At 36.9% G+C, this 27,192-nt stretch overlaps 1 pseudogene; it reads left to right on the top strand.

Moving 5' to 3' along the window:
- The first annotated feature begins 207 nt into the window (after positions 1 to 207).
- On the top strand, positions 208 to 27,161 carry Vom2r-ps18 (vomeronasal 2 receptor, pseudogene 18; annotated as a pseudogene).
- The last annotated feature ends 31 nt before the right edge of the window (positions 27,162 to 27,192 follow it).

Here is a 27,192-nt window from a genome sequence, read left to right as displayed (position 1 = left end):
ATTTTTCACTTGAACAGAGGGTATCAGAAGCAGAGTCCAAGGGATAGATTCAAAATTCCCAGTGGCATTTCTAATCCCTTGGAATGATTAGTGTGACAGACTGAGTCATCAACAAATTCAAAACATATATGGTCACAAACCATGAACCGAGTATATATGTACTGGACACTGTGTGTTCTTCATCAAGCAGACCTATGTACTAATAGGATGTCCTCCTGGATTTTTATCTTCTGGCTCTTGCAGATTCTCAAATTTGTCTCTGCTATTGTCTTTAATATCAGTAGGTGTTCTTACATAATCAGTGAAGTATTTCACCATGAAGGAGATATTATGATTGGTGGATTTTTCCCCTTCATACTTTCTATACTGGGAAGAAAATGCCACATTCAACTCTACCATATCAATATTTGGATAATTACATACAGTGATTAAAATTATTTATTTTCTGAGTTCAGAAATCTTATGATTTAGATGGTGTAGTCACTAAAATTTACATATTGTTTATTTTTTATTTTACAAATTCACTCTTAGAGATTCTAAAATCTTTTCATCAACTTTATTTTCCTTACTCGGGGGAGGGGCAAAATTAAATAGTAACTTTGACTGCACTCACTTTAGTTTCCTCATTTGATTAATAACCATAACCTCTTATTTGCAATTCTTGTATTATGATTTCAAGGAAAGATGATTTATCCCAAACTTGACCTTGGTGTTCATAGCATATAAATGTCATCATTGTGGCTATGATATTACAGGATGTACTAAGTGCAGTAGGCTGGGAGTGTTTTAATGGTTGAGTGAAGAGCCCATATGTGTTACATGCAGCTGATTCCAGAGTTAAGAATCTCACAATTAGAAGTTGTGAATACTTCTCTGTGCTCCAAAGATATTTCATCTATCTCATACTTTATTATGTGTTTGTTTGATATTTTAGTTTTTTTTTTTGGTTCATCTTTTCGGAGCTGGGGACCGAACCCAGGGCCTTGCGCTTCCTAGGCAAGCGCTCTACCACTGAGCTAAATCCCCAACCCCGATATTTTAGTTTTTATACTCAGACAGCTTCCTTGTGTTTATCTGTTAACTTCATTGGTTTGCAATATTTATTCTTGTTTTTATATATGTGTCTACCAAGACATAGTGACTATGAAAGTTTCATAATAGTACTGTTTCTTAGCTTGTGTTAAATAATCCCAGTTAATGGATAGTGTCTGACAGGTATTGCTGAGTCGGACAGATATATCCATGTGTGTTTCTTAATAAAGGAAATAAGATGTTTTAATTTCAATTAGACTTTCCTGTCCCAAGAAGACCTTCTTACAGCTGTATGAATATAGGCAGCATGGCAAGAAAGTATTTATTTATATGGTTTATTTGAATATATAATATATATCCATAAGAAAATATCATTGATCTTATTTCTTAAATTAAACATGCAACTTACCAATTCTGTTCTTTGGACTATTTTACTTCACTTATTTCTAATTGTTTTATCATTTGTTTGTGATGTCAAAGAACTTTATTAATCATTTAAATAAAGAATAGTTAATTTCAAAACACATGCATGCATTCACAAAATATCATTATACTTACTTTCAAATATATACTCAAGTAGGTAAAATAATCAATTTTCCTATACTCAGGATGCCAGGTTGTTGATTTTGCTTTTTATGTTTCAGCACCTCTACTGCATGTCATCATAGTGGTATTATTATGACTACATTTTCTTTTTTATTTTGTGTATGTTTGTGACTGTGTTTATGTGTGAGTACAGGACACTTTCATATTTAGGCCAACTGAATCAAAGTACTTGTATTGGATCCTTAAGAGTTGGATATTTGTGAGCTGCCTAATATAATTTCTGGGAATCTCAGAATAAGTTGGATTGTCTGGAATAATAACACAGTTAATTGTTGAGCAAGTTCTCCTCCCCACCATAAAAATTTTCCTTGAAAATATTAATAATAATAATAATATATCTACATTTATAAGCAATTCAGTGCATTGTTCATATTCTTCAAAGTCCCCACCTAGTTCAGTACCTACCCGCTCCACCTATATCTTTCATTCCCAACTTTAAATTTTGTCAGGATCCATCATAAGACAAACTGATATCTAGCAGGTAATTTTCCAGAAATGACTACACTTTATATTATATCTATGTTGAAGCTCCAAATGCCAAGGCATAGGAATAAATAATTTAGGAAAGATTCCTGCTTTTAATATGCTTTTCTGTTATTATTGAACATATATAACAATAACTATGTATTTGCCTACCCCTTTGAGCAAATCTCTGCATATTCAGGAAGATTGTTTAGTGATGCTATACAGACAAATAGATGACTTCTTAATTCTTAATGATGATTTTATAAGAATTCCTAAAATTATATTATTAAGCTTTCTTTATAGTTGTAATCCTATTAGCTCTTTTTCTGATAGTCTCAATGAGAACTCTGCCAGTCTCACATGTGTCACCAGTAATTACTTCTAGATAGTATCCAGACTGTCTACTACCCAGAGCACATTCCAAGAGCTTGTAAGACAATTAAGCAAAGTTCATAAAAGGGAACTGTGATTTATCATAGCTGCTGTGGCAGAAGATAAAATATTGACAGAGTTCATCTATACAAATCTTCACCAATGACTAAGTTATGGCTTTTTAACTTTCAATGAATCTGTGGACCTGTGAAAGGAGATGAAAGTTTAGCCAGATAATTACTCCTAATGGATATGCAATCAAACATTTTTGTTGTAAATTTTTATTTCAATTTATGATTTGATTTTATGTGTGAACTTGTGATAAACTTTTTAGTATGTGACCATGTATCCTAAAAGATGTATAAGTGCTTAAGAAAAAGAGACACGTCTGAGGAACTGAGCTGAAGAGAACTTTTTTTGGACAGAAAACTTAGACTAAGAGGAGAAGAGAGAAAAATTTCCCTTGCTCCATTTAGGATTTTTCTGCTCTTCCCATTTTTTTTAGATGGCTTTCATCAGAAATGTTTTACAAGTTAGAAGTAAATGCTATAATGACTTTTTAAAGTATTCCCCTTTCTTCCTGCAACTTCCAACTAGCAGACTGAAATAGCCATGCAGTCTCTGCTGAGATAAATCAAAGGCTACATTACTTAATCCATAGCTGCATGGCTACAGATATCAATCTCCTAAACCAGCAGCTTTTTACACTCAGAAAGAACAAGAAAGTTTTTAGAGTTTTAGAAGTTATCATCAGTACTTCAGTATAGTTAGAGAGCTAGAATATATGGAAACCCTTAGACTGGGGTTGGAGATTTAGCTGAGTGGTAGAGCGCTTGCCTAGCAAACGCAAGGCCCTGGGTTCGGTCCCCAGCTCCGAAAAAAAAAAGAAAAAGGAAAAAAAACCCTTAGACTTTAAAGCCACACTAGAGTCCTAAGCTGTGCCATCTCTACCCTTTCCAGTGTGGGAAGCTTCCAGGATCTAAATTGGTGCCGTGGAACAGGGACTTTTTAAGGTAAGTCCACATAGATAGGATTCTCAACCGGACCTTGAAAACCCCTTGGCCAGGGAGTGCCTGGTTATGGAGGGTGAGAAATGGGAATTACTATGGACAACTGCCATCAGCAGAGGCTGATATTTGGTACCATTAGCACTGGGTTATGCCAGGAGCCATGACCTCTTTCTTGAAATTGCCTGCTGCAATCTGCAGAGGCAGATAGTTGGTGCTATCAGAACCTGGTTGGGTTGGTTGACTGCCATCAATGCCCAAGGTATACCAGGAGTCATTAGCTCTGGCTGTAATTGTCTGCTGTCACCAGGAAATTCTCTCATCAGTTCTATTGGGAGCTATCTGGACCAATCTTAGGTCAGGAGCCATCGTTTCTGGGTTGTGTGCATTTCATGTATCTCTCAGGAGGAGACAAAGTGAATCTACTGACAGAGAGTTATATACAGATGCTATTAAGCATACTCTTAAAGGAAAATAGCATTTAGGTTAGCACTAGCCAGCTGATTGAGTTTCATCAGTTCGTACAAATGGTCAGTCCTTCATTTCCAGGAAGGAGAACTTTAGATATGGATACATAGGAGAAAACAGGGTAAGATATTAAAACCTGGTTTAAGAGAATGGAGGAGTAGGTGTGCCTCTTACAAAGACTGCTATTTAAATGTGCTTAGGAAGGCATTGGCAGATAACAAAACAATAAAAGTCATATGTGCCCAGAGACATTAAATTCCTCTATTTGTGAGGGGATTCTGTTATTACTGTCTCTCTCAGGATCTAAGAAAAATGTTCATTCCTCAACAGAAAAGTCTGAAAAAGGAGAGGGTAGTGATAAATCAAAAAAGGAAAAATCAACCACAGAGAAGGAAACTGACTCAGAAAAAAATTAACAAAATATCATAAACATAAGTGGCCTACAAGTCACTCCATAAGACTCCCTGAAAAAATATATAAAGAAACTGAAGAGGTCTCTGCCTCTAGTGTACTCCAAGCTCAACAAAGGTGAGCTGTTAGGCTCTTTTTCAGTGAATATGGAGAATAACAAAGAGGATAAGTATCCTTTATGGGAAACCTTTCCATTTAAATTGCTTATGACTCCTCATGATTAGTTTAAAATAGCCAGTCTGCCTAACTATAGATGAACTGTTACTGTGGATGAATATGTATATAAAAGAACTTGGATCAAATAGTTATTTAAAATGTCTGAAAAAAAGGAAAAGGGAAATGTGAAATGTTTATGGGTATGGGGGAATGGTTTGAAGGAACAACTCACAAAAAAAAAAAGACAAGGAAGTTCTAGTAAAAATAGCAGCTTCAGTTCTTGAAGCATGGAGATTCTTCCCCAATAGATACAAATATCAAAAGGCTTGTTAATATAATACAAAAACCAAAAAAAAAATATTTTGAGGACTCTGTTGCTCGATAGAGGCTTTGAAGCCCAAGATATATTTTTAAAACATCTGTCCTCTGAGAATGCTACACCCACTTGTCAATCTCTTCTAAAGACAATTAAAAAAATCTGGAAACTAATTTAGAGTGTGCTGAGATTTTTACTTTATATTTTCAAGATATACTCATTACAACAACCTCACAGAATCAGAACACCATCCAAAATCTTAGAAATCAAGGAAAGAAAATATTTAATAAATCAAGCATGACTCACAAAATTATTCAAACAACCAGCCTGAACATAGCAGTAAACAATATCCCAATAAGGAGAAGATGCCATAAATTTTAATGATCTTGTTCCCACTCAAAGCAGAAATCCAAACAGGTATTCTCCTTGTCTGAAAGGGTTCCATTGACTTAAAGAATGCCAAACTAGCTTTTTAAAAAATAGCACTGCCTTATCTTGAAATACTGTAATCCACAATAATGTTTTGATCACAGTGAATGGCACTATAAGGGTGTTTGTTATTGTTGCAGTAGGCATGGGCAGGTTAGAGGAAGTGTGCCATTCGGGTTGTTGGGATACATGTCTAAGAAGAACAAGTCTAGCTAGTATGTTCCAGTTTCTACTTTGGTCGTCCATGGATTAAGATGTAAAACACTCAGATAAATTTAGAAGATTATTTCTGCTTGTAAACTGCCATGGTTTCCACCATGAAAATAATAGACTAAAACTCTGAAACTGTAGGATAGCTCCACTTAAATCGTTTCCTTTATGAGAATAGCCATGCTCCTTGTGTCTCCTCACAGCAATAAAACCCAAACTAAGAAGAATTCCCTCTTAAATAGGGGTTGGACTTCATGCTGACTTCCATTTTCCTTGCTGGGGTTTTGATTCACTTGAACATTCACAGGTCATTGTCTGTTATCATATTTAATATTTAACATGAGATCATGAATATAACATTCATTGTTTCCCCGAGGTTATTAATAACTTCTGGCTCTTAGTTGATTTCCTCTGCTTTTGAGCTGAACTTTTTTAAAAATTTTTTATTAGATACATTTCTTTACTTACATTTCAAACGTTATTCCCCTTCCCGGTTTCCTGTTCATAAGCCCTCATTCCTTCCCCTCTCTCTCCCCAATATGGGTATTCCCTCTATACATCCCCCTTATTCAACCCCCACATTTTTCTGCACTGGGGGTCCAACCTTGGCAGGACCAAGGGGTTCCCCTTCCCCTGGGGCCTGAACAAGGCCCCATATGCAGTTGGAGCCCTGGGTCAGTCCATGTATAGTTCTTCGATAGTTTAGTACTTGGAAGCTCTGGTTGGTTGGCATTGTTGTTTTTATGGCGTTGCAAGTTCCTTCACCTCTTGCAATTCTTCCTCTAATTCCCCCCAAGGGGGTCCTATCCTGAGTTCTGTGGTTTGCTGCTAGCATTGACCTCTGTATTGGACATGCTCTGGATGTTTCCTTCAGGAGAGATCTATATCCGGTCCCTCTCAGCATGCATTTTCTTTTTTTTTTTTTTTTGGTTCTTTTTTTTTTTCGGAGCTGGGGACCGAACCCAGGGCCTTGTGCTTCCTAGGTAAGCGCTCTACCACTGAGCTAAATCCCCAGCCCCAAGCATGCATTTTCTAGCTTCATCAATCTTGTCTAGTTTTGGTGGCTGTATATATATGTGCCACATGTGGGCCAGGTTCTGAATGGTCATTCCTTGTGTCGCTGCTCTAAACTTTGCTTCCATATCCCCTCCTATGGATATTTTTATTCCCCTTTTAAGAAGGAGTGGGAGCACCCTCATTCTGGTCATCCTGCATCTTGAGCTTCCTTTGGCCTGTGGATTGCATCTTGGGTAATTCGAGCTTTTTGGCTAATATCCACTTATCAATGAGTGCATACCAAGCATGTTTTTCTATGATTGAGTAACCTCACTCAGGATGATATTTTTCTATTTCATAAATGAAACCTTAATGAAATTTTATTTCTGTCATCAACTCACTTTGACAGAGAAACTAAGTGATACTCTTCTGTCAGTGTGGATTTGGGACCCTTCACAGTAAAATGTTATTTTTTAAGTTATTATAAAACACATGAAGAGATGTTCCAGAGAGTGGATTATTCCACGTTTGAGGAACTGTTTTCATACTTTGCAAAAGAATCTAGTGATTATGTGAAGGGTAGGTGAGAGAAACAAGAGAAACTCTAGAAGTTTGCTGTATTGGGATCTAGGTGTACATGATAAGAAAATAAAGAAATCCAGCAGGCAGATATGCTAGTTCAAGACTTTATTGCCAAAAGTCTATAGAAAGAAACAGGTGGGATTTCATTGTTTAAGACCAGTCTGATAAATAAAACAATTGACAGTCAAGTTATAGACTCTGTGTTACTGAGTAAACTAAGCAAGCAACTGAGACCAAAATGAATAAAATGCATAAATGCACAAATAAATACATAAATAAATACATAAATGCATAAAGAAATGAATCAGCTCTGACTGTGCTCAAGCTGAAAGCCAGTAGGCAGGAACACTGACACACATGAGAACAGAGGTAAGACCATCACTTCTGCTCCCAGAGACCTACCTGGAGCCCTCAGGACACACAAATACAGGAGCAGTCTGGGACAGGACCTTCCAGCTTCTGCCAGCTTCACCATTTCTGCTCACATTCCTGTCAGAAGAGGAAGCTGCCTAGAGATCTAAGACACAGAAGCCTAGGAGCAGACAGGGAGAAGGTCATTCTGGTCAATGCCTGTATCCAGAGCAGAAAGCAAGTCTCAAAGGGGTAAGATCACCACTTCTGCTCCTAAGGACCAGCCAGGAGCCATCAGGTCACATAAACCCAGGAGCAGTCAGGGGCAGAACCCTTCTGGTTTCTGCCTGCTCACTGCGCTGACCTGGTCACACAGCCTTCTGTACCCAAATCCTGTTGGGGAGAGAGCTGGACACACAAAAGTGCAGACAATCCTGAGAGCCCAGGAATGTCCACCACTTCTCCTCACATTTCATGGCCAAAGAGGAAGCCTCTAGAGACAGACCTAAGACACAGGAACTTAGGTCATACAGACCCTAAGAGAACACAAATGTCAGCCCACGCTAATATATTCAGGACCACTCTCAATTAACAGAGATTGAGAAACCAAGAATTCCATGAGAAAACAAAATTTACACAATATCTTTCATCAAGTTCAGCCCTACAAAGGACAATTGATGGAAAAGTCCAAAGTGAATAGGGAACTACATCCTAGAAAAAAGCAAGAAAGTAATGTTCTTGCAACACACCTAAAAGAAGATACCAATACAAACATAATTTTACCACAACCAACAAAAATAACAGGAAACAACAAAGACTATTCTTTAATATTTCGTAGCATCAATGAACTCAATACCCCAATAAAAAGACGTTGACTAACAGACTGGATATGTAAAGAGGGCCTAGCATTTTGTTGCATACAGGAAACACAACTCAGTGACAAAGACAGACACTATCTCAGGGTAAATGGCTGGAAAAATATTTTCCAAGAAAATGGTCTCAGGAAACAAGCTTCAGTAGCCAGTCTAATATCGAATAAAATTGACTTTTGACCAAATGTTATCCAAAAAGATAAGGAAGAACACTTCATTTTCATCAAAGGAAAAATCCACCAAGATGAACACTCAATCCTAAATATCTGTGCTCCAAATGCAAGGGCACTTACATTTATCAAAGGGGCCTTACTAAACTTCAAACACACATTGTACCTCACAAATAATAGTTGGAGACTTCAACACCCCACTCACATCAATGGACAATTCATGGAAACAGAAAAAAAAAACAGAGGCATTATGAAACTAAAGCAGTTGTGAACCAAATGGATTTAACAGATATTTATAGAACATTTCATCCTAAAGCAAAGAATATACCTTTTTCTCAGCACCACATGGTATTTTCTCCAAAATTGACCATATAATCTGTCACAAAATAGGCCTCAACAGATACAAGAAGACTGAAATAATCCCATGCTTCCTATTGTAACACCATGGGCTAAGACTGGTTTTCAATTACAAAAACAAACAAACAAACAAACAAAAACAACAAAAAACAAAAATAAACAAACAAAAACAAAAAATACAGAAAACTCTAATGCACATGGAAGCTGAACAGTGCTCTGCTCAATAAAAACTTGGTCGAGGAAGAAATAAAGAAATAATTTAAAGACTTTTTAGAATTTAATGAAAATGAAGGCACAGCATTCCCAAACTTATGTGACACAATGAAAACAGTGCTAAGAGTCAAACTCATATCTCTGAGTACTTCCAAAAAGAAACTAGAGAAAGCATATGCCAGCAGCTTGACAGTACACCTGGAAGCTCTAAAACAAAGAAAGGAAGAGAGATAGAAAGGAAGAGAGAAAGAAAGAGAGAACAGAAGAAAGAAAGAGAGAGAGAGAGAGAGAGAGAGAGAGAGAGAGAGAGAAAGAAAGAATCAAAATGCAAGCAAGAATGCAAGAAGAGTAGATAGATTGCTGGAAATTATCAAACACAGGGCTGAATCCAACCAAATAGAAACAAAAAGAACTATACAAAGAATAAACAAAACCAGGAGCTTTTTCTTTGGAGAAAATCAACATGATATATAAACCCTTAGCCATACTAACCAGAGGTCACAGAGTGTGTATCCAAATTAACAAACTCAGAAATGAAAATGGATGCATGAAAACAGAATCTGTGGAAATTCAAAAAATTAACAAATCCTACTGCAAAAGCCTATATTCAACAAAACTGGAACATCTGGAGGAAATGGACAAATTTATATAAGGATACCAATTTCCAAATTCAAATCAGGGTCAAATATGCCATTTAAATTGTCCTATAACTCCTTAAGTTATAGAAATGTTTGTTAAAGTCACCTAAGTAAAAAAGTCCAGGACCAGATGTGTTTAGTCAATAATTCTATTAGATCTTCATAGAAGACCTAGTAAAAGTAATGTGCAAACTATTCTATAAAAGAGAAACAGAAGGAACACTATCCAACTCCTTCTATGAAGTACACAAAGATCGTAGAAAGAAAGAAAACTTCAGACCAATTTCCCTTATGATTATCAATGCAAAATTACTCAAAAACATTTTTGCATCCCAAGTCCCAGTAAACATTAAAATGATCATCCATTATGATCAATTATGCTTTATCATAGCCATTGCAGAATGGTTCAGTATGTGGAAATCTATCATACAACCCACTATATAAACAAACTGAAAGAAAAAAATAACAGATGATCATCTCATTAGATGCCGAGTATGCATTTGACAAAATTCAACACACCTTCATGTTAAAAGCCTTGGAAATATCAGGAATTGAAGGCCAATACCTAATCATAGTAAAAGCAATATACAGTACACTAGTAGCCAGCATCAAACTAAATTATGAGAAACTTGAAGCAATCCCACTAAAATCGGGGACTAGATGAGAATGCCCAATATCTCCCAAATTAACCAATATAGTACTCAAAGGCAGTGCCAGAGGAATCAGGGAATCAAAGGATGTCAATGGGATACAAATTGGAAAGGAAGAAGTCAAAATATCACCATTTGGAGATGATATGATATTATACAAAAGTGACGCAAAAAGTTTCACTAGGGAACTACTAAGCCTAATAAACAACTTCAGCAATGTGGCTGGATATTAAATTAGATCAATAGACTTCTATTCAAAAGATAAACAGGGTGAGAAACAAATTAGTGAAATGATACCCTTCATAACAGTCACAAATAACAATGAAAAAACTACTGGAAGAATCAACATTCCTGACCGCAAGCTGTATTACAGAGCAATGGTGATAAAACTGTATGAGATTGCTACAGAGAAAGGCAGTTAGATCAATGGAATTGTACTGAAGATGCAGAAATGAACCCACATACCTATGGTCACTTGTTCTGTGAAAAAGGAGCTAAAACAATCCAGTGGAAAAGAGATATCATTTTTAACAATTGGTGCTGTTTCAGCGGTAGGTCAGCATGTAGAAGAACAAAATTTGATCCATTCTTTTTGCTCTGTATAAAGCTTAAATCCAAATGGATCAAGGACCTACACATAAAACCAGATACACTCAAATTAATAAAAAAAAAACATGAGAACAGCCTAAAACAAATGGGCACTGGGGAAATTTCCTGAACAAAAAAACACCTGTGTTGTATGTTCTAAGATCAAGAATCAACAAATGGGACTTCATAAAATTGCACAGCTGCTGTAAGACAATAGACACTGTCATTAGGACAAAATGGCAACCAAAAGATAGGGAAATGATCTTTACATTCCTACAGGCAATAAAGGGCTAATGTCCAATATGTACCAAAAACTCAAGAAGATATACTCAAGAAGTTATAGAGAATCCAATAACCCTATTTTAAAAAAAAACACTAAAATCCGGGACTAGACAAGGCTGCCCACTCTCTCCCTACTTATACAATATAGTTCTTGAAGTTCTAGCCAGAGCAATCAGACAACAAAAGGAGATCAAGGGGATACAGATCGGAAAAGAAGAGGTCAAAATATCACTATTTGCAGATGACATGATAGTATATTTAAGTGATCCCAAAAGTTCCACCAGAGAACTACTAAAGCTGATAAACAACTTCAGCAAAGTGGCTGGGTATAAAATTAACTCAAATAAATCAGTTGCCTTCCTCTATACAAAAGAGAAACAAGCCGAGAAAGAAATTAGGGAAACGACACCCTTCATAATAGACCCAAATAATATAAAGTACCTCGGTGTGACTTTAACCAAGCAAGTAAAAGATCTGTACAATAAGAACTTCAAGACACTGAGGAAAGAAATTGAAGAAGACCTCAGAAGATGGAAAGATCTCCCATGCTCATGGATTGGCAGGATTAATATAGTAAAAATGGCCATTTTACCAAAAGCAATCTACAGATTCAATGCAATCCCCATCAAAATACCAATCCAATTCTTCAAAGAGTTAGACAGAACAATTTGCAAATTCATCTGGAATAACAAAAAACCCAGGATAGCTAAAGCTATCCTCAACAATAAAAGGACTTCAGGGGGAATCACTATCCCTGAACTCAAGCAGTATTACAGAGCAATAGTGATAAAAACTGCATGGTATTGCTACAGAGACAGACAGATAGACCAATGGAATAGAATTGAAGACTCAGAAATGAACCCACACACCTATGGTCACTTGATTTTTGACAAAGGAGCCAAAACCATCCAATGGAAAAAAGATAGCATTTTCAGCAAGTGGTGCTGGTTCAACTGGAGGGCAACATGTAGAAGAATGCAGATCGATCCATGCTTATCACCCTGTACAAAGCTTAAGTCCAAGTGGATCAAGGACCTCCACATCAAACCAGACACACTCAAACTAATAGAAGAAAAACTAGGGAAGCATCTGGAACACATGGGCACTGGAAAAAATTTCCTGAACAAAACACCAATGGCTTATGCTCTAAGATCAAGAATCGACAAATGGCATCTCATAAAACTGCAAAGCTTTTGTAAGGCAAAGGACACTGTGGTTAGGACGAAACAGCAACCAACAGATTGGGAAAAGATCTTTACCAATCCTACAACAGATAGAGGCCTTATATCCAAAATATACAAAGAACTCAAGAAGTTAGACCGCAGGGAAACAAATAACCCTATTAAAAAATGGGGTTCAGAGCTAAACAAAGAATTCACAGCTGAGGAATGCCAAATGGCTGAGAAACACCTAAAGAAATGTTCAACATCTTTAGTCATAAGGGAAATGCAAATCAAAACAACCCTGAGATTTCACCTCACACCAGTGAGAATGGCTAAGATCAAAAACTCAGGTGACAGCAGATGCTGGCGAGGATGTGGAGAAAGAGGAACACTCCTCCATTGTTGGTGGGATTGCAGACTGGTAAAACCATTCTGGAAATCAGTCTGGAGGTTCCTCAGAAAATTGGACATTGAACTGCCTGAGGATCCAGCTATACCTCTCTTGGGCATATACCCAAAAGATGCCTCAACATATAAAAGAGACACGTGCTCCACTATGTTCATCGCAGCCTTATTTATAATAGCCAGAAAATGGAAAGAACCCAGATGCCCTTCAACAGAGGAATGGATACAGAAAATGTGGTACATCTACACAATGGAATATTACTCAGCTATCAAAAACAACGAGTTTATGAAATTCGTAGGCAAATGGTTGGAACTGGAAAATGTCATCCTGAGTGAGCTAACCCAATCACAGAAAGACATACATGGTATGCACTCATTGATAAGTGGCTATTAGCCCAAATGCTTGAATTACCCTAGATCCCTAGAACAAACGAAACTCAAGACAGATGATCAAAATGTGAATGCTTCACTCCTTCTTTAAATGAGGAAAAAGAATACCCTTGGCTGGGAAGGGAGAGGCAAAGATTAAAACAGAGACTGAAGGAACACCCATTCAGAGCCTGCCCCACAGGTGGCCCATACATATACAGCCACCCAATTGGACAAGATGGATGAAGCAAAGAAGTGCAGACCAACAGGAGCCGGATGTAGTTCGCTCCTGAGAGACACAGCCAGAATACAGCAAATACAGAGGCGAATGCCAGCAGCAAACCACTGAACTGAGAATAGGTCCCCCGTTGAAGGAATCAGAGAAAGAACTGGAAGAGCTTGAAGGGGCTCGAGACCCCAAAAGTACAACAATGTCAAGCAACCAGAGCTTCCAGGGACTAAGCCATTACCTAAAGACTATACAGGGACTGACCCTGGACTCTGACCCCATAGGTAGCAATGAATATCCTAGTAAGAGCACCAGTGGAAGGGGAAGCCCTGGGTCCTGCTAAGACTGAACCCCCAGTGAACTAGACTATGGGGGGAGGGCGGCAATGGGGGGAGGGTTGGGAGGGGGACACCCATAAGGAAGGGGAGGGGGGAGGGGGATGTTTGCCCAGAAACCGGGAAAGGGAATAACACTTGAAATGTATATAAGAAATACTCAAGTTAATAAAAAAATAATAAAAAAAAGAAAAAATATTTTCAAAGTTTACAAATAAAAAAATAGTGTACAGAGCTGAACAAAGAATTCTCAGCTGAGGAATATTGAATGTCTGAGAAGGACTAAATGTTCCACATCTTTAGTCATCAGGGAAATGCAAATCAAAACAACCCTAGGATTTCCCTCTCATACCAATCAGAATGGCTACATTCAAAGCTCAGGTGACAACAGATGCTGGTGAGGATGTGGAGACAGAGGAAATCTCCATTGTTGGTGGTATTGTAAGCTGGTACAACAACTCTGGAAACCATTCTGGAGGTTCCTCAGAAAATTGCATATTGTACTACCTGAGCACCCATCTATACTACTCCTGGGCACATACCCAAAAGATTCTACAACATATAACAATGACATATGCTCCACTATATTCATAGCAGCCTTTTTTTATAATAGGCAGAAGCTAGAAAGAACCCAGATGTGCTTCAACAGAGGAATGGATACAGAAAATGTGATACATGTAAATAATGGAGCGCGACTCAGCTATTAGAAAAACAACTTCATGAAATCCATAGGCAAAAGGATGTAACTAGAAAATATCACCATGAGTGAGGTAACCCAATCACAAAATAAACCCCACATGTTATATACTCACTGATAAGTGGATATTAGCTGAAAAGCTGGAATTATCCAAGATAAAATCCACAGACCACATGAAGCTGAAGAAGGATGACCAAAGTGCACAAGCTTCAGTCCTTCTTACAAGAGGGGACAAAAATATTCATAGGAGGAATTATAGAGACAAAATTTGGAGCAGAGACTTAAGGAATGGCCATTCAGAGCCTGCCCCACCCGGGGATCCAGTCCATGTGTGTGTGTGTGTGTGTGTGTGTGTGTGTGTGTGTGTGTGTGTGTGTGTGTGTGTGTGTACAGCCACCAATCCCAAGCAATATTGCTGATGCCAAGAAGTACATGCTGATGGGAGCGTGATATGGCTGTCTCCTGAGAGGCAGTGCCAAAGCATAACAAATAAAGAGTTGAATGCTAGCAACCAACCATTGGACTGAGAACAGGGTCCCAATTGGAGGAATTAGAGAAAGGACCAAAGGGGCTGAAGGGGCTTGCAACCCCATAATAACAATACCAACCAATCAGAGCTCCCAGGGACTAAATCACCACAGAAAATGTACACGTGCACAGACCCATGGCCCCAGATGCATATGTAGCAAAGGATGGCTTTGTTGGGCAACAATGGAAGGAGAAGCCTTGGTCCTACCGAGGCTGGATTCCTCGTTGTAGGGGAATATCAGAAGGGAATGTGTGGGTTGTTGGGGAGGGGGAATCACCATTATACAAGAAGGAGGAGGGTGTATAGGATAGGGAATTTATGGTCAGAAAACTGGGAAAAGGAATAACAGTTGAAATGTAATTTTTAAAAGTCCAATAAAATAAATAAAATTAACACTTTTTAAAAATGGTTAAAAACATGGAATCAGCATGGGGTTCTCTTGTCTTGGATTCTTACTAGCTGAACTCCACACTACTCTACATACTAAGAGACATACATGCACACAGTCACACACAGAAACACCATAAGTACATATAGCTATAAACATATGAAGGACATGGTGCTGCATTATTTTTAATCTCATCTATTCAAATACAGAAGCAGGGTTTTTAATGATTGTTCTATCACTAGTAATTTCATGCTGCTATAATAAAAAAAACATATCAGAGACATAGGTATAATGCTCAGATGTGAAATGAAATTAACTTTGGAATATTATTTAATTAAGATATTGTTTTTAAAATGTGGTTTGGTTAATAATAAAATAGTTGGTTTTCAAATGGAAGACCCCAAAGGCTAAAGTTCTAGATTTCAACAGATCTACTCTTGAGGAAAATGATTTTTGATTCGTAAACAGACTGTGTAAAGAATCAATTTATAAAATATGAATAAAATATTCTTTGAGGATGTATAATTAATGATTTATAGTGGTAAAAGTTCTTGCTGAATCCTAACATATTTACCTAATCTAGTTTGTCAGTTCATATTGAAGAAAATAAATTACATGTTTTATAGAACCGAAGTTGAACTATACGATTTACTGTACTAAATATATGGATGTATGTGGTACATATGATTATAATATTGTGTGTTTTTATTTCACTTACACAGGTATAAATTTAAGAACTACCAGTATATTCTGACTCTGGTATTTGCCATTGAGGAGATCAATGGGAACCCCAATCTTTTACCTAACATATCTCTTGGATTTGATTCCTACAATGTCAGATTCACTGAGAAAGAAACACTAATGAATTCTGTTATTTGGCTCACTGCTTATATTCAGAGAAATGCTTTACCTAATTACAATTGTAAAATGAAAAATTTTCTGCTGCACTCACAGGAACATCATGGATAACATCTGCCCAAATCGGGACATTGCTTCAACTCTTTAAATTTCCACAGGTGAGAAAATTTGGATTGTGCAAACTGAGAGTCAATTCTCTTTGTTCATATTATAGGTGCTTTTAACTGAAAGAGCAATTGATCAAACATCAAAGACATACCCAGACACATGGAGTTCAATCCAGATATATTTTGCTTGTAAGAGTAAGGTTGGTATAAATGAAACCAGATAAGTCCTTAAAAATTACAGGCTTAACAGAAATTTCTATAAAATCTAGTAAATGGAATGTTATTTTAAAATCTTCTCCTGTTTTATCTATTGCTTCAGGAAAGAATTTTTTTTTTGGTTCTTTTTTTCGGAGCTGGGGACCGAACCCAGGGCCTTGCGCTTCCTAGGTAAGCGCTCTACCACTGAGCTAAATCCTCAGCCCCAGGAAAGAATTTTTTATTTGATATTAATATTCTTCCTCTTTTCCACAATTTGGTTCAGATTTCTTTTTGACCTTATGATCCTGTCTTGAGTGACCGTGGTCAGTATTCTTCTCTCTACCAGACGGCCCCCAAGGACACATTTCTTTCCCCTGCCATTGTTTCTTTGATGGTTCATTTTAGGTGGTTGTGGGTAGGTCTCATCCTCTCTGATGGCCACAAAGGAAATAAAATTCTATTCGATTTTAGAGAGGAGATGGAGAGACAAAGAGTCTGCATTGCTTTTGTAAAAATGATCCCAGCCACATGGACTTCATATTTTACCAGATTCTGGGACAATATGGATGAGACAAGTGTAATAATCATTTATGGTGACATTGATTCTTTAGAAGGTCTAATGAGAAATATTGGGCAAAGATTATTGACATGGAAAGTCTGGGTCATGAACATTGAATACCATGTTACTGAAATTACTGATTACTTCATGTTAGACTCATTCCATGGAAGCCTAATTTTTAAGCACAATTATAGAGAGAATTTTGAGTTTACCATACTCATTATACGAGTTAATCCTAAGAGATACCCAGAAGACATTTATCTTCTGAAGTTGTGGAATTTGTTCTTCAAGTTCTCATTTTCTGATATTAATTGTCATCTCTTGGAAAACTGTCAAACCAATGCTTCTTTGGATGTGTTACCTAGTCACATATTTTGTGTAGCCATGAGTGAAGAGAACATTAGTATTTACAATGGTGTGTATGCTGTGGCTCACAGCCTCCATGATATGAGACTTCACCAAGTCCAAACGCAACCATGTGAAAATGATGAAGGAATGACCTTTCCATGGCAGGTAAACTCTCCTACTGATTTTATTGTCTGCACACTGCCCTATGATGTTTGAAACAACACTAATGCAGATAATGTAAAATTTGGTTTATCTTGTCCACAGTCACAGAATTTTTTGTTTTCTAATTTTACCTAGAAGATATCATACCAAGTTAGTATCATGTGTATGATGTTGTGTAATGGTGTGCAATATACATGAGCAAATATGCTTATTCAAAATCAGATTCATGCATTAATATATGGTGTAGGATCTTTTTAAGGTAAATCTCAGCCATTTGATATTCCTTGCTGAGAATTCTGTGTTTAGTTCTGAGCCCCATTTTAATAGGGTTATTTGACTCTCTGGAGTCTAATTTCTTGAGGTCTTTGTATATATTGGATATTATCTCCCAGTGCCCATGTGATTGAGGCTCTTCCCATCTTTTTCTTCTATTAGTTTTTGTATGGCTGTGGGTTTTTTTTCATTTTTTAGAGGTCTTTCTTTCACTTATACTTAATCTTTGTACAGGTTGATAAGAACGGGTCAATTTGCATTCTTCTACGTGTTGACCTCCAGTTGAACCATCACCATATTTTGAAAATGGTATCTTTTTTCCACTGGATCATTTTAGCTCCTTTGTCAAAGGTCAAGTGACCATAGTCTGTGGGTTCATTCCTGTGTCTTCAATTCTATTCCATTGATTGACTTGTCTATCTCTGTACCAATACAATTGTTTGTTTGTTTGTTTGTTTTTATTGCTCTTGCACAGTGGTACAGCTCCATGTTAGAGTTGGTAATTCCTCCAGAAGTTCTTTTCCAGTTCAGAATTTTTTTGCTATCCTGGGCTTTTTGTTGTTCCAAATGAAATTGAGAGTTACTCTTTCAATATTTCTGAAGAACTTTGTTGGAATCATGATGGTGATTGCATTGATTCTGTGGATCGCTTTAGGTAGGATGACCATATTTACTGTATTAATCAAACTAATCTATGAGCAGGAGAAATCTCCCCATTTTATGAGGTCTTCTTCAACTTTTTAATTTTCACATTTATTGGATATTTTCTTTACATACAATTCAAATGTTATCTCCCTTCCTACCTTCCTCTTCGTAAACTCCCTAAAGCATACCCCAATGCCCTGCCTCCATCAGGATGCTCTTTCACCCACACACCCATTACCTCCCACCAGCCTTTCCCTGGCATTCCCTTACACTGGAGCATAGAGCCTTCACAGGACCAAGGGCCTCTCCTTTTAATGATGTCCAACAAGACTTTTCTTTGCTACATATGTGGCTGTCTGTCACCACGAGTTGCTCCATATATACTTTTTGATTGGTGTTTTTTCCCCTGGGATCTCTGTGGTGTCCTGCTGGTTGATATTGTGGTTTTTTCTATGGGGTTACAAACCCTCTTAGCTACCTTAGTCCTTTCTCTAACTCCTCTATTGGGAACCACATCTCTGTCCAATGTTTGACTGTAAACATCTTCCTCTGTATTTATCAGGCTCTGGCAGAGACTCTCATGAGACAACTACATCATGCTCCTGTTAGCATACATCTCTTGGAATTCCTAATAGAGACTGGGTTTTGTGACTGCATGTGGGGTGGATCCACAAGTATGCCAGTCCCTGGATGGCTCTGCTTTCAGTCTCTGCTCCACACTTTGTCACCTCATTTCTTCCTGTTAGTATTTTGTTTCCCCTTCAAAAAATGACTGAAGCATCCACACTTTGTTTTCTTCTTGAGCATCATGTGGTCTGTAAATTATATCTTATGGATTCTGAGCTATTGGGCTAATATCCTCTTATTAGTGAGTACATATCATGTGTGTTCTTTTGTGACTCATTACCTCACTCAGGATGTTTTTTTTAGTTCCATACATTTGCCTAAAAATTTCATGAAGTCATTGTTTTAATAGCTGAGTAGTACTCCATTGTATAAATATACCACATTTTCTATATCCCTTCCTCTGCTGAAGGACATCTAGGTTCTTTCTACTTTCTGGCTTTTATAAATATCATTGATATGAGCAGAGTAGAGCATGTGTCCTTGTTATATTTTGGAGAATCTTTTGGGTGTATGCCAAGGAGTTGTATAGCTGGGTCTTCAGGATGTACTATTTGTAATTTCCCAAGGAACTTATTTCCAGAGTAGTTTCACCAGCTTGAAATGCCACCAATGGTGGAGGAGTGTTCTTCTTTCTCAACATCCTCACCAGCATTTATGGTCAACTGAGTTTTTGATCCAAGCCATTCTGATTGGTGTGAGGGGGAAATCTCAGGGTTGTTGTGATTTACATTCCCTGATTATTAAGGTGGATGAACATTTGGTGAGGTGTTTCAAGGCCATTTGGATATTTCTCAGGTGAGAATTCTTCATTTAGCTCTGTACCCAATTTTTAATCTGGTTACTTGATTCTATGGAGTTTACCTTTTTTGTTCTTCTATCTAATATACTAGACATTAGAACTCTATTGAATATAGAATTGGTAAAGAAATTTTCTTAGTCTGTTAATTTCCATTTTGTCCTATTGACAGTGTCCTTTGCTTTACAGAAGCTTTGCACTTTTATGAAGTCCCATTTGTGTACTTTTTATTTCCTTTTTAATTGGATATTTTTATGTATTTACATACAATGACTTATGCTCTAAGATCAAGAATCGACTAATGAAACCTCATAGAATTGCAAAAGTTCTGTAAGGCGAAGGACACTGTCAATAAGACAAAAGGGAAAGCAAGAGACTAGGAAAAGATCTTTACTAATCCTATAACTGATACAGATTAATATCTCATATATACAAAGAACTCAAAGAGTTAGATTCCAAAGAATCAAATAATCCCATAAAATTGGGTACAGAGCTATTGGTGTCCTATTAAAGAAAATTTCCTCTGCCTATGTGTTCGAGGCTCTTCCCCACATTCTTTTATATTAGTTTCAGTGTATCTAGTTTTATGTGGAGGTCCTTGATCCACAGACTTATGAATTGTACAAGGAGTCAAATATAGATTGATTTGCATTCTTCTACATGCTGACTGCCACTTAAACCAGTACCATTTGTTGAAAATGTGATTTTTTTTCCCCCACTGAATGCTTTTAGCTCCTTTGTCAAAGATCAAATGAGCATAGGTGTGTGGGTTCATTACTGGGCTTTCAATTATATTTCACTGATCTACCTGCCTGTCTCTTTACCAATACCATACAATTTTGATAACTATTGTTCTGTAATACATCTTGAGGTCAGGGATGGTAATTTCTCCAGAAGTTCATTTATTGTTGAGGATAGCTTTTGCTATCCTGGGTACTTTGTTACTGCAAATGAATTTTCAAATTTCTTTTTGTAACTCCATGAAGAATTGAGTTGGAATTTTGATGGGAATTGCATTGAATCTGTAGGGTGCTTTTGTAAAATTGCCATGTTTATTATATAAAGCCTTCCAATTCAAGATCATGGCAGGTCTTTCTGTCTTCTGAGATCCTGTTCAATTTCTTTCTCCAGTGACTTGAAGTTCTTGTCTTATAAATCTTTCATTTGCTTTGTTAGAGTCACACCGAGGTATTTTATGTTATTTGTGACTATTATGAAGGATGTCATTTCCCTAATTTCTTTGTTTATATAAGGGCCTTGAATTCCTGATCTTTCTAGGACTTTTATCTTGAAGGGGTTTTGAATTCTGTCAAATGATTTCTCAGCATCTAATGAAATTATCATGTAGTTTTTGTCTTTGAGTTTGTTTACATAGTAGATTATGTTGATGATTTTCTGCATATTGAATAATCCCTGCATCCCTAGGATGAAACCTACTTGATCATGTTGGATGGTCATTTTGATCAGTATTTGGATTTGGTTTGCAAAAATTTTATTGAATATTATTGTGTCAATATTCATAAGGGAAATTGGTCTGAAGTACTCTTTCTCTGTTTGGTCTTTGTGTGGTTTAAGTATAAGCATAATTGTAGCTTCATAGAAGGAATTGGGTAGTGTTCCTCCTGTTTCTATTTTGTGGAATAGTTTGGAAAATATTGGTATGAGGCCTTCTATAAAGGTTTGATAGAATTCTGTACTAAACCCATATGGTCTTGAACTCTTTTTGGTTGGGAGACTTTTAATAATTGCTTATATTTCTTTAGGAGTTATGAGCTTGTTCAGATTAAATGGTTTGTCTGATCATGATTTAACTTTGGTACCAGTCATCTGTCTAGAAAATTGTCCATTTCAACCAGATTTTCCAGTTTTGTTGAATATAGGCTTTGTAGTAGGATCTGATTTTTTTTTTAATTTCCTTAGACTCTGTTATTGTTTGCCCACTTACACTTCAGATTTTGTTAATCTGGATACTCTCTCTATGCCCTCTGATTAAAGTGGCTAAGTTTTTATCTATCTTTTTTATTTTCTCAAAAGGAACTAACTCCTGGTTTTGTTGATTCTTTGTATAGTTCTTTTTGGTTCTACTATGTTGTTTTTAGCCCTGACTTGAACTCCTCTTTGGTGTATTTTCTTCTTTTTGTTCCAGAGATTTCGTGTCTGCTGTAGAGCTGCTAATGTATGCTCTCTCTTGTTTCTTTGTAGAGGCACTCAGAGCTATGAGTTTTCTTCTTAGCACTTTTTTCATTGTGTCCCATAAATTTGGGTACGTTGTGTTATAATTTTCATTAAATTCTAAAAAGTCTTTAATTTCTTTTTTTATTTCTTCCTTGAAGAAATTATCATTAAATAAAACTTTATCCAACTTTCATATACATATCATATTTCTGTTGTTATTGTTATTATTGAAGACCAGCCTTAGTCCCTGGTGATCTGGTTGGGTGCATGGAATTCTTTCAATCTCCTTGGATCTTTGAGGCTTGTTTTGTGACTGATTATATGGTCAGTTTTGGAGAAGGTATCATGTGGTGCTGAGTAGAAGGTATATTCTTTGGTTTTAGGATGAAATGTTCTATAAATATTTGTTAAATCCATTTGATTCATAATTTTTGTTAGTTTCACTATGTCTGTGTTTATTTTCTGTTTCCCTAGTCTGTGTACTGATGAGGGTGTGGTGTTTAAATCTCCTACTATTGCTATGTGAAGTGCCTTGGTTGCTTTAAGCTTTAGTAAGGTGTCTTTTATCAAGGTAGTTGCCCTTTCATTTGGAGAATAGATATTTAGGATTGAGAGTTCATCTTGGTGGATTTTTCCTTTGATGAATATAAAATGTCCTTCCTTATCTTTTTTGATAACTTTTGGTTGAAAGTCAATTTTGTTTGATATTAGAATGGTTACTCCAGCTTTTTTCCTTGGACCATTTGCTTGGAAATTCTTTTTCAGCCTTTTCCTCTGAGTTACTGTCTGCCTTTGTCTCTAAGGTGTGTTTCCTGTAAGCAGCAAAAATCTGGATCCTGTTTACATATCGAGTCTGTTAGTCTATGTCTTTTTATTGGGAAATTGAGTCCATTGTTGTTAAAAGATATATTTTTTTTGGGAGCTGGGGACCGAACCCAGGGCCTTGCGCTTCCTAGGCAAGCGCTCTACCACTGAGCTAAATCACAACCCCTGTTGTTAAAAGATATTAAGTGATTGTTTTTTCCTGTTATTTTTGCTGTTAGTGGTGGAATTATGTTTCTGTGTCTGTCTTCTTTTGGTTTTGGTGCAAGAAATTACCTTTTTATCCTTTTTCTATGGTTTAGTTTCCCTCCTTGTGTTGGAATTTTTCATCTATTATCCTTTGTAAGGCTGGATTTATAGAAAGATATTGTCTAACCTTGGCCTTGTCATGGAATATCTTTTCTTCTTATCTGGTTCCAATCCCTGTTAGCAGCTTTCCTCAGCATATATTCTATGGTTCTGGTTTGTGTGTGTGTGTGTGTGTTTCCAAGGCAACTTCAGCATTATAGCTTCTCATTCCAATGTCTGGAATCCATATATTATCTAGGCTCCTCCAAAAGGCTTATATTACTTCCATAGCTCAGCCCTCTGTAGCACTCCAGGCTCTGGTTGACTCCATTCTACTGTTGCTGGTATTCTTGGTAATAATACCATGTTTCTGACATCTCCAGAACACTGGATTCTCCCACTGCCGCTAGGCTTCACCAATTAATTTCCTTTCATAGGCTTTGTTTAAGCTCCTAAGCTTCAATGTCTTTGCACAACACCTGCAGTCCTGAGGTATCAACTGCAACTGATGCTTTATCTTCACCAATGTCTTTTCTGGCCTCTCATAGTGCCAAGCTTCAGCTATTCTCCATGACTCCTTCATACTTTCAAAATCAGTACCACCTGTGTGACTCTAAAACCAAGTCCAACTGCAGCACCAAGTAAAACCTTGGGTATACAGCTTCTCTGTATTCACAGAAAACACTTCCCAGATGAATTCACCTCTATTCTTAACTATTGCTAATTTTTTAGCTCCAGCTAACCAGCCTCAATTATTCCAGTAATCTCCTTCTCTTATTAACCCATAGGCCAGAACCCCATGGCCAATGTTGCCAAGTTTGTCTACCTACTAGTACTGGAATATGGCTTTCCACTTTCTATTACCAGGTTTTGTTTTACAACTCTCTGGCTGCACGTGTTTGGCTTTACTGGGCTTGATCTGTAGACTGATCTTCAACCCAAGGTCTGCATGGCTCTGTTTCCTGAATGCTGAAATGTACTATCCCACTTAGATTTTCTCTAGTTGGAATTGACTCTGTCACAGGCTGGACTTAAACTCAGATATCTGCTTTGCTTTGTCACCGTGCCTTGGCCTAAGTTTTTCACGGCTACTGTTCATCACATCTTGGTCAAAAGCCTGTCTCTTCCAGTTTTCCCTGTATTTCTGGATTGTAGTTCATTCCATATTAAAATTCCAAAGTATTCCTTTTTCAACTGAAAATACAAACAATAAGTTTGGTTGGGTGGGTTCTTGCCTGGAGATCCATGCTCTTAATTCATTCATTCTCTCTTTGAACATAGGAATCAGCTTTATTTCATTTCTTGGTGCCCTTTTAATTTTACTTGAGCAATGTGTTTTATATTTTTTACTTTCTAATCTTGCTATGCTTGCATGAAAATGTTCTTCCTGAGACTTAATCAGATATCTAAGTCTATGTTCAGCTCTTTGGGTCTTTCTTTGCCAATCCAGTTAATATAATTCTTTTTATCTTAGCCTCAGTTAGTCTCTTTAGACAAGGGCAAAAGGTAGACACATACTTCAACAAAATACCACAAGAGCAGCCCCATGTAAAAATTCTTTTCCTCTGATACTTCTAGAACTAAGCTTCTGCAGTTCAATTTACCCTCAGCAACAAAGTATTCCATATCCATACAAGGATGGCCCATTAAACCCCACTTAAAAATTGTATTGCTTTCCAAATCAAAAATCTCATGTTTTCCATTCTTATAACCAAAAACATGGTCAAGGTTATCTCAGCAATAACCCACAATTGGGGTATTGCCTATGTTTTAGCTTGATTTTTACTTCTGTAAACAACAACTTTGACAATGTCAACTTTTAAAAGAACAATATTTAATTAGAACTATCTTACAAATTTTCAGTAAGTTATCCTCAAGTCAAGAGCATGACAGTATCCAGGCAGTCATGAGACAAGAGTAGGTGAGGGTTCAACATTGTCAGGTGAAAGATTCTAGGAAAAGACTGACTTCCAGGCACCTAGGATGAGGGCCTTAAAGCCTACACCCACAGTGAAATACTTTTTTCAACAAGACCACACTTCCAAATATTGGCACCCTCTGTACCAAGTATATTCAAACTAACATGCCCAGATAATATAATTGATAAATATGGCAGCATATATTTTTGTATTAATCATAATATTTCCAAACATTTTTAAAAGCTTCACAGCAGAGGATTATAATCTTTTTGAAAATCCCTCACATCTTCTGGGAATAATCTATTTATGAGAAAATATATGCTTGTTTCAAATGGTAAAAAAACATTATTGACTGGTATTTGAATACTATCTAATGTAATAGCGTTTATTTCATAAACTCGAGCAGAGAATATACAGAATTTGAGAACACAAGGAATTTTGAGGAAAAAAAGGAAATTTAGAATAGAAGAAAACATCTGAAAAGTATTGCAAAGACTACTTCCTTTAATCTAGGTTTTCTATGTTTAAGTTAAAAAGGATATGTGAGTTATGAGTACTATCAGGGCACAGGTACTTTTTTGCAATGTAATTTAGTATTCGAGTTACTTTCAAAAGAGGTACAGCATTGTCACTAAAGGTAAAAATATAGTACAAAAAGAAAACAAAATCATTAAGTTAGTAAAATTTAGATCACAATTAAGAACATCGTTAAGGAATTTACTGGAAGGTGATCAGTACCTGAAAAAATAATACTATTCTTTACAAAGGTAGAGCTTAAAAGTCTACATATTTTCCCACTGAAACCATTCCAGTTGTACATGCTCTAGCTCTTCTAAATGGATTGAGTAGTTATTTAAATGTAAGAAGTAGAGATACAGAGGACATTGAGTAGTGAGTAAAAAGTTAGGGAAGGAAATGAGTGTGATGGTAGTAACTAAAGAAGGATTAGATCAAGTCCTATTATATGTGAATATAAATATGGAAAGAAATAAGGAAGGACCAAGGTGCACTTTATAAAATTAGAATTATGCATACCAGTATGTAAGTTAATTTTTCCCTGAGAAAACAAAGTACAGTGACTTCTGTGATAGTCCCTGTATTTAGAAATATTTCAGAATAAAATCTTAGCCTGGACTCATGACCTCATGATGACATATATTTCTGAACAGAGTCTGACAAGTGTCTGAGGGGTCCAGATAGTCATTATGCAAATACAGAGAAGAGCAACTGCTACCAATAAACTTCGAGCTTTCTGGCCTGTGAAGAACCCTTGGGGCTGGCACTAACCAGCATAGCTTTATGTTTATCTGCACTTACAGATTTTGTTATAGGGATCTTTGTAAAACACAGAGACACTCCCATTGTCAAGGCCAATAATCAAGCTCCGAGTTACATTTTGCTCATCACACTCAAATTCTGATTTCTATGTTCTTTGAATTTCATTGGTCAGCCCAACACAACTGGCTGCATCCTTCAGCAGACCACCTTTGGAGATGCATTCACTGTGGCTCTTGCCACTGTGTTAGCCAAAGCTATTACTGTGATCCTTGCCTTTAAGGTCAGTTTTCCAGGAAGAATGGTAAGGTGGCTAATGATATCAAGGGGTCCATACTACATTGTTCCTATCTGCACCCTGATCCAACTTCTTCTTTGTGGAATATGGATGGCAATGTCTCCATCATTCATTGACCGAGATGCTCATACTGAACATGGACACATCATCATTTTATGCAACAAGGGTTCATCTCTTGCTTTCCACGCTGTACTGGGATACCTCTGTTTCTTGGACCTGGGAAGTTATACCATGGCCTTTTTGTCTAGAAATTTACCTGATACATTCAATGAATCCAAATTTCTATCATTCAGTATGCTAGTGTTCTTCTGTGTCTGGGTCACCTTTCTTACTGTCTACCACAGCACTAAAGGGAAGGTCATGGTGGCTATGGAAATATTCTCTATTTTGACTTCCAGTACAACACTCCTTGCCTTCATATTTGGTCTCAAGTGTTACATTATCTTGTTGAGACCAGACAAGACTTCATTTAATCATATAAGGAAAAAAACACATTCTAGGTGGAAGTATTCTCCTAAAATATAGTTGAAAAAATAAGTTTAGCTTTTATGTTGAC

Source organism: Rattus norvegicus, chromosome 1, assembly GCF_036323735.1.
Source record: "Rattus norvegicus strain BN/NHsdMcwi chromosome 1, GRCr8, whole genome shotgun sequence".
NCBI lineage: Eukaryota > Metazoa > Chordata > Mammalia > Rodentia > Muridae > Rattus > Rattus norvegicus.
Note: the sequence above shows the minus strand (reverse complement) of the source record. Positions and strands in the feature narration are given on the sequence as shown.